The following is an 8,766-nucleotide window of genomic DNA, read 5'->3' on the forward strand; positions in this document are numbered from 1 at the left end:
TTTGTTTTGTTTTTCCTGAAGCGTGTTTATTTTTACCGAAGTTTTGGCTAATAGCAAAGGTTTAACAATCCAAATATATCTCTAAATTATACAAATGTTGAGCTGCGTAGAGAGCTAAGCTGAGCGGATGTGGGGTGCTTCTCCCCCCAAACCCTGTGCAAAAATCACTTACCAAATGCTTTCTCATTTGGACCCAGACTCCAATTCCAGAGTCTTGAAGCTAGATCTCCTAGGCAGAGCAGTACTAAAGCAGTAAGAAAGCATTTCAATTTGGATCACTTACTTGTATGTGGAAATGGGGAATGGACTGTCAGACTAGACTTCTGTCCAGCCTGCCTTCATTTCAGTCCTTTCTCAGTGTTATTCCAGGTTTGGACTGTGCTGGAAAGACACCTGTATTATTATTATTTTTAAAGATTTTGTTTATTTATTTGACAGAGATCACAAGCAGGCAGAGAGAGGGGAACCAGGCTCCTCGCCAAGCAGAGAGCCTGATGTGGGACTCAATCCCAGGACCCTGAGATCATGACCCCAGCCGAAGGCAGAGGCCCAACCCACTGAGCCACCCAGGTGGCCCAAGACACCTGTATTATATAGGCTGCAGTTCAATGAATTTGTAAATACTGTACCTACCAAAGGATTTAACACTGAAAAAATTAAGGTAACCTTGGGAAATTCTAGAACAGTCACTTTTCACTTCTGGGAGGCAGGTGGCCAGGAGAAATTAGGGCCACTGTGGAAGTCATATACCAGATGCATGGACGGCATTGTGTTTGTTGTAGACCCTGTTGATGTTGAAAGAATGGGAGAAGCCACAACTGAACTTCATAAAATAACCAGGGTATCAAAAAATCAGAGAGTCCCCATACTTGGAGCTGCTAACAAACAAGACCTGAGGAATTCACTGTCTCTGTTGGAAATTGAGAAATTCTATGGGTGAATTGAGCTCATCAACTCCCTGGCATTTGCAGCTCACCTGTGCAATCATAGGAGATGGACTAAAGGAAGGATTTGAGAAATGACATGATATGATAATTAAAAGAAGGAAAATGTTGCAGCAACAGAAAAAGAAGAGATGAATTGTGATCCCTTTCATATCTGTGTGGAATAGGTTTTCTCTGGTTTGATGTTGACAAATGCAAGAGTGTCTGCAGCCTGGTTTGCCTGCCTGCCCTCCTGGATGCTGAGAAAGCCTTGTTTTTTTGAACAATCAGATGCTCAACTCTTTTGCCTTGTGGAAGATGAGTAAATGTGGTGCTTCTTAAAATGGTCTCTGCTCCCTACCCAACAAAACCTACCATTCTAGGCAGCCAAGCATGGATACTAAATTGACCAGAAAACAGTCATGGAAATTGGACCTGAAGTTAGTGAAATAAGATTTTGAAGAGTGAAAATAAATAAATAAATTATACAAATGTTAGAGGTTTATATTTTGCCAAGGAAATATCCCTACAAAGATATTTTGGAACCAAACCAAACCAAAAAAAAAAAACCCCAAAACCTGAGAAATACACCAACCTGTGAAATTCATGACAAAGATAATCTGTGTTTTGTTTTATTTAATTTCAAAACTTAAAAAAGTTTTAAAAATATATCAGTATATGGATATAAAAAAAAATGAAAGCATCCAAATATACCTATCAAAAGTGATTTAGAATATCCAGCTTTCTAAAATACCAGTATCAGAAGGTCACTGTACATTTTGTTTTTTGGCACTATTATCATTGGAAGGGACACACAGAAAAGGCTGAACTGTGTCTTGTTCCCCTTCCCTGGTTCAAACCACTGCCTCACATTCTCTACTTCAACATATAGAATTAAGTGCCCTGCTCAGTGCAGAAGGGAAGAAGAATTGGAGCTGTTAACGCTTAAATTTCACTTTGCTAGAAATGTATTATAAATAACTAATCTGAGGCAACAATATATCTTTAATTGCTTGACAAGTCAATTAACTCAGATTCAGCTATTAAACATTTCTGATCATTTAACCTAGGAGGGAGTTCTAACTACCAGACATAGGGTTACAGAGAAAGCGCTTCAGGTTTACAAACAAACAATTCTCAAACATTCTAAGTGCTTTAAAAGCAAGTAATACCAACCAAAACACTGATGTCTTAATGATAAGCCTCTCATTTTTTATTATAGAATTTCAGACCCTAGTGGCAAATTACCATAGTCTGTGCTACATTCATCCTTCAAAGGAGGTTGAGTTAAGGTCCACGAGAACTAGAGAGTGAGGAGCTTCTGCAAGAATTTGGAGGAGGAATAAAGATGTGGCTGTAGGTCACAGATACTTGTGCTCCTTCTTCAAAACGCACGGACATTCCGAGGGCATGAGTTCAAACAGGCCATTTTACCCTTGAGCTCTGGTGTTTTTGATCCTGGTATGAATAGTTAACTCTCCTTCTGGTCACTACTTTATTCACTTAAAGGGCGATCATGGGGAAAAAAGTGAAAAATGACTGGCCCATGTGACTCAATAGTCCAAGACTGACTTCAGACATAGCCGGATCCAGGTCCCCAAACCCTGCCTGTCTGTGGCTTCTGATTTTACCTATGTTGCTTTCACTCTAAGGTTGATTCTTAAGTGGTGTCTGGATAAGCCACCAACAGGTCCAGTCCTTTGTCTGTAACATTAGAAACTCTCACTAAAAAATAAGTATCTCAGGGCATCTGGGTGGCTCAGTGGGTTAAGCCTCTGCCTTCAGCTCAGGTCATGATCTCAGGGTCCTGGGATTGAGTCCCACATCGGGCTCTCTGCTCCACAGGGAGCCTGCTTCCTCCTCTCTATCTCTGCCTGCCTCTCTGCCCACTTGTGATCTCTGTCAAATAAATAAAATCTTTAAAAAAAAAAAAGTCTCTCTTTTTCTCTGGGCCCAGCAATGCTGACGTTTACTGGCTTTGATCGGCTCAGCTGATCATGTATTCATCCTTGAAGCAATCACTAAATTTGGGGAGATGCTGCACTCTCAAAGGCCAGGATTTGGTGATGTGCCCACCCCTGGAGTCACGAAGTGAGGTCGATGCCACCTGAACGCGGGCTGAGAGTACGAGGGTGGTTGCTCAAAGGCACATGTTGGTGCTGACACCAAAATGACAATGACAGACAAAATGAAAATGAAAAACAATGAATATTCAAGAATGTTCCAAGGAGGGCACCTGGGTGGCTCAGTTGGTTAAGCAACTGCCTTCAGCTCAGGTCATGATCCTGGAGTTCCAGGACGGAGTCCCACATCAAGCTCCCTGCTGAGCAGGGATCTGCTTCTCCTGCTGACCCTCTCTCCACTCATGCTCTCTCTTTCTCTCAAATAAATAAATACAATTTAAAAAAAAAATGTTCCAAGGAGGAGCTAAATGGATTTGATAATATGGATAGTAGAAAGGAGTGAAAATGATTGAGTTAACCTATTCACGGACTCACTTAAAGCCAGAGATATAGAAAAAGAAAAAAAAAAATCTAATGAAGGAAATCACACTCTGATTTAGAGCCAGGATCTTTCTGGGAAACAATTTGGAATAGAGACTAACTGGGTTATTGTATTAACCAGGGTTCTCCAGAGAAATGAAAGAAGGTGTAGGTGTATAGATTCAAAGAGACAGGGAGAGACACACAGAAAGGCACACACAGATTTTTTAGGGAATTGGTTCGCAGGATTGTGGGGCTGGCAAGTCCAAAATGTGTAAGGAAGAGTTGACGATGCAGCTTGAGTCTGAAGGCAGTCCAGAGGCAGAACTCGTTCTTCTTTGGAGTTCATCAATCTTTTTAAAACTTTCTATTGGTTGGATGATGCCCCCTCCCATTACGGAAGGTGATCTGCTTAACTAAAAGTCGGATGTGTATGTTAATCAGATCTAAATACCTTCATAGCAAATCTAGAGTGATGCTTGATGAAAAACTGGATACCACGTCTACCTGAGGTGCCACAGAAAATCAACCATCCCAGTCACCCACCTTGAATTCTGACGGATCTCCACACTGAGCCAGAAGGGAGTTGGCCTCCCAATGCTGAAGTCAAACCCCAGGCCAATTAAACCAGATATCTGGGAGTGAGGCCCAGATAAAGGTATTTTTTTGATGTTCCACAGGTTACTCCTACGTGCATCCAAGGCTGAGAATCACCCTTGTAGAGCAGTGGTTCTTCAAGCTTGGTTTCCAGACTAGCCATTTCAACCTCACCTACAAACCTTATCTACAAATGATAGAAATGCAAATTGTCCCTACTCCAGACCTACTAAAGCAGAAACTGGGTTCAACCCTAGCCCTGCAGACGGTGGTTTAACAAGCCCTTCAGGTGATTCTGATGGTTGCACAAATTCGAGAAACACCGGACTAGAGTTCTCCAGTGACACAATGCTAACACATGCAGGAGTGTAACACTACACCTCCACTCTCACGTCTCTTAATCAGAAGAGTAGGGGTCGGGGCACCTGGGTGGCTCAGTGGGTTAAAGCCTCTGCCTTCGGCTCAGGTCATGATCCCAAGGTCCTGGGATCAAGCCTCACATCAGGCTCTCTGCCCAGCGGGGAGCCTGCTTCCTTTCCTCTCTCTCTGCCTGTCTTTCTGCCTACTTGTGATCTGTCAAATAAATAAGTAAAATCTTAAAAAAAAAAAAAAAAAAAAAAAAAAAGAAGAGTAAGGGTCTGTTAGTAAGCCTCCTCGAGTGAAAGAACTCATTAAGGTTTTCTTAATTGAGTGTTTGTTCCAAGGATACATAATGAAAATTATGGAATCTTGACTTTGTGGCTAGGTTTCACCAAGCGGGTATTTACAAAATACAACAGACGTATGAATCTGACAGCAGCTCTGACAGCTTCCAGAGCTATTGCCTCCCAAATGTAGGTCTAGAACCCTAGCATGCCTTAGCAATTCTGTCCTTTCGTCTCCCCTTGTACAAACCGCTGTATTCTTTCTCCTCTATCTTGTCTAAAATTTTGAGAGCATCTGATTGGTTCAAACTCTTTCATCACTTAGTGATGTTGTTCCCTTAACTTGTAAGTTTTGCTGGCCAAACTGGCTTCCCTTGGGTCAGGTCTCTTACCAAGGTCAACCAGTTGGGACCGGGGAAAACAAAATGCAGAGTAAGAATCTCTTAGGGCCATTTCCCTTCCTAAAGGTCTGAGGGCCCTAACATGGGCTGTGGGTATGTCACACATTGGGAAGGTTGGTCTGTTAGGTATGTTTAGCTGTTCTCTGACCCTTAAATCTATGTGAAGTTCTTTGATACAAAAAGACATCAAGGACAAATTAAGCATTTATTCAACTCTAACTTTCGGGGATGAGTTGGAAACTTTTACTGAAAAGCTTTGGGAATGTTTCCCTTTCAGTATTTGCTATAGGTAAGTCTTGTGGCCAAATTTAGAAAAGCCATAAGCTATATATTATGGAAAATCATCTTATCTGCATGCACCAGATTGTAGGGCCCATATTTTATGCAGAAGGGCTCTTTGCACAGTCCCCTTCACTAAGTCATAAATGACGAAAGCATGTTGGTAATTTTACCAAAAAGGTAAAAAAAAAAAAACGAAAACAGAAACAAAACCCAAAAAAACCCACCTCAAGTAATCAAGTTTTCTCCAGATGATCAGACTGGCCCTCCAGGTTTTCTTTTAATAACTGATCTAGGGGCATTTGGGTGGCCCAGTAGGTTAAGCATCAAACTATTGGTTTCAGCTCAGGTCATATCTTAGAGTCATGAGATGGAGCCCTGTGTCAGGCTCCTTGCTCAGTGCTCTGCTTGAGAATCCGTCTCTCCCTCTCCCTCTGCCCCTCCCCCTGCTGGTGGGAGTACTTGCACGGTGCTCTTTCTCTAATTAAGTAAATAAATAAAATCTTAATGACTGGTCTGATTTCACTATACTAAGCTGAACTGAAAAACGGGAAAGTTCAGTCCAAATCAAAAGGTTAACTAACCTCTGGGAAAGCATGAGTTTGTTACTTAAAAACCCTTAATGATGCCAGAATTCACTGAACATTCCCGAATCGTTTTACCTCTCAACGCCAAGATTAAATCTGTACTTCACCCAAAACCTTGCAGAACTCACTCACATGGTACCAGTATTGCCACCATTACTTGATCTTATGCTACCAACTAACCGATTCAATTAAACAAACAAACAAACACACACAAAAAAACTAAATACTACTTTGAAGTCTAAATCACAAACTTGGGCTCCCAAAATATAATTAAAACCAAAATTTAATGTGTATTTCTCAAGTTGTTTAATGTGACTGATTCGTTGTTGGTAACAAAGAGATACTTACAGAGACAGTATTTACCTGCTGAATCGTTTCCTTTTATTGGCTGTATTCTTCCATCCTGGTTTTAGAGAAGTTCTCTTGAAAGGACAAAAATTCTGCAACTCTGACCCGGGTCTAGTTTTCATATTATTTTATTAAAGAAGTGTGCCCTCGCCTCAAAATGTGCCTCTGAACAAAGAACTAAGTAAAAGAAGGATCATCCAGAGTGTTTACAATGAAAATCATGCATTATCTAACAAACTTGGGAGTACTGGAGGGTTTTGGACATTCTGAAAGTATTTGTAAGCATTTTACTTTTGATAAGGTCATTTATCTCAAAACCATAGCTGAAGATTATGGCAACTCTTTAATAAAACAGATGTTTGCTTACAGTGATATGAAATGAGAAAACTGAAGTTTTAAAATCATTAAGTGTCTCACAAAGAAATTTTTCCCTCATGGCTTTAAGGGGAAAAAAATTAATACACTTAGTTTAAGTGCCATTGATAGGGCTGTGATTAAATACTTTCAAACTGCACTTGAAGATGCAGTATTACTAACTCAACTGAGTTAATAACATTTTATCTGGTAAATCTCCTTCATCTTCTGGAATTTAAATTATCTTGGTAAAAGTAGTCAACCCTCACAACTATGCCATTACAAATAATCTATAAATTGGGGGTATAAATTCTATAGGAATTTATTATGCCTTTCAAACTAAACGTTCAATGGAGTGTTTGATTATTTCTAAGTAGATAAAAGCGTTATTTTCCCCAAGTCTCTCAACTTTATAAAAATAAGTGAAATCCAGAAGTGCCCGTGCATATTTTCATATCCTCATTTATACTCCTAAGAAAAGAAACCTGGCTGAGTCCTGCTGGGTGAGACCTAAGAATGTTACAAAGAGAAACCTTTCTACTTCCAGGGTTCTTTAAAATATCCCACTTCAATGTAATTACCAGTGTTCACAGTTTAATTTAGAAGTAAAGAGATGAAGCATTAAGTAGCAGCAGCCGAGTTTACTTACCAGATACCAGCAGATGTCAGCAAAAACCTTAAGGCAGTGCCACAAGGCGTCGGCCAAGGACCTTAAGCTATTTCTTTCAGGGTACCCGCAATGTAAACAGAAAATCTCCAGTTACCTGCACAGTCCTTTTAAGACCCCCCCAAACACATTGTTCCCTGGCCCAGGATGGGTGGGGAGGAGAGGCCACAGTGGATCCATCTGCCTTTTCAGCACAGCAACAGCTCTTTCAAAGAACGGAGCTGCCCAGATTTTGTCCAATGAAACTCACCTACGACGCGTTATGTAACAAACATACACTTCAGACAGCCATTCCCGTTAGAAAAAACAAACTTTTTGTGTGTTTGTTTACAGAACATTCGTATTACCTGGGCTCTGCAATATGTGTTTAGGGGTTAGGAACATGGAATATTCGAGAGGACATTAATGCATTTTTCTGGAGAATGTTCTGTCAGGTGGTAGAACAGCTTGTTATAAAGTAGATGTAACATTTTAAAAATAGAAGAATCTCAAGTGTAATATTTCTTTTTTTTTTTCCCCCAAAGATTTTATTTATTTCTTTGACAGAGAGAGATACAGTAAGACAGGGAACACAAGCAGGGGGACTGGGAGAGAAGAAGTAGGCTTCCTGCTAAGCAGGGACCCTGTTGCAGGGCTCAATCCCAGGACTCCAGGATCATGACCTGAGCCAAAGGCAGATACTTAATGACTTGAACCACCCAGATGCCCCTCAAGTATAATATTTCAAAGATAACTATTTTCTTATACTTGTAAAAGAAACAGGAATAGAATCACATGGGATGCCATTTACTTCAAATATATACATGCATTTTTACTTTAATGTTTGTGGCCAATACTGTGTAAGACTAATCTTTATGGTCTTATATTAACTTCTCCAGCAGGATCTATATACAGCAGAAGTGTTTGTATCACTTTATTTCTGCTTGTTAGACTAATAGTATCCAAAAATAATTTAGCCACCTGGAACTATACTTAGGCAAAATATAAAAAGAATCTAGACGATTTAATTGTATTCTGCATGTCTGTAATTCTGTATTAAAAAATAGTAAGTTAACTCATGATGTAATTTTCCCAAAACACAGCTTTTATTATAGCCTACCCTAAATTAGACATACCTCTCTCTGTAAACATTGTGCATGCTCATGAAAAGTCCGGTTTCCTAAATAGGTATAATGAACAAATAAAAGCAAAACTGTTCAAGAAATTTACCCTTGAAACTTAAAGTTAACTATTACCATCTTTGAAAAGTAATGCAGAAATGTTCCACTAAGGAAAGCTGAAATAGAAACAATTTGAATTTTACTTTTTTTTTTTTTAAAGATTTTATTTATTTGACAGACAGAGATCACAAGTAGGCAGAGAAGCAGACAGAGAGAGGTGGAAGCAGGCTCCCTGCAGAGCACAGAGCCCGATGTGGGGCTCGATCCCAGGACACTAGGACCATGACCTGAGCCGAAGGCAGAGGCTTTAACCCACTAAGCCA

The 8,766-nt window shown here is 40.1% G+C and overlaps 1 pseudogene; it reads left to right on the top strand.

The window, feature by feature from the left end:
* The first annotated feature begins 302 nt into the window (after positions 1-302).
* Positions 303-1,079, top strand: LOC111149927 (annotated as a pseudogene).
* Positions 1,080-8,766: the final 7,687 nt, after the last annotated feature.

This window comes from Enhydra lutris, unplaced genomic scaffold, assembly GCF_002288905.1.
Source record: "Enhydra lutris kenyoni isolate GAN:26980312 unplaced genomic scaffold, ASM228890v2 scaffoldscaffold22, whole genome shotgun sequence".
Classification (NCBI taxonomy): Eukaryota; Metazoa; Chordata; class Mammalia; order Carnivora; family Mustelidae; genus Enhydra; species Enhydra lutris.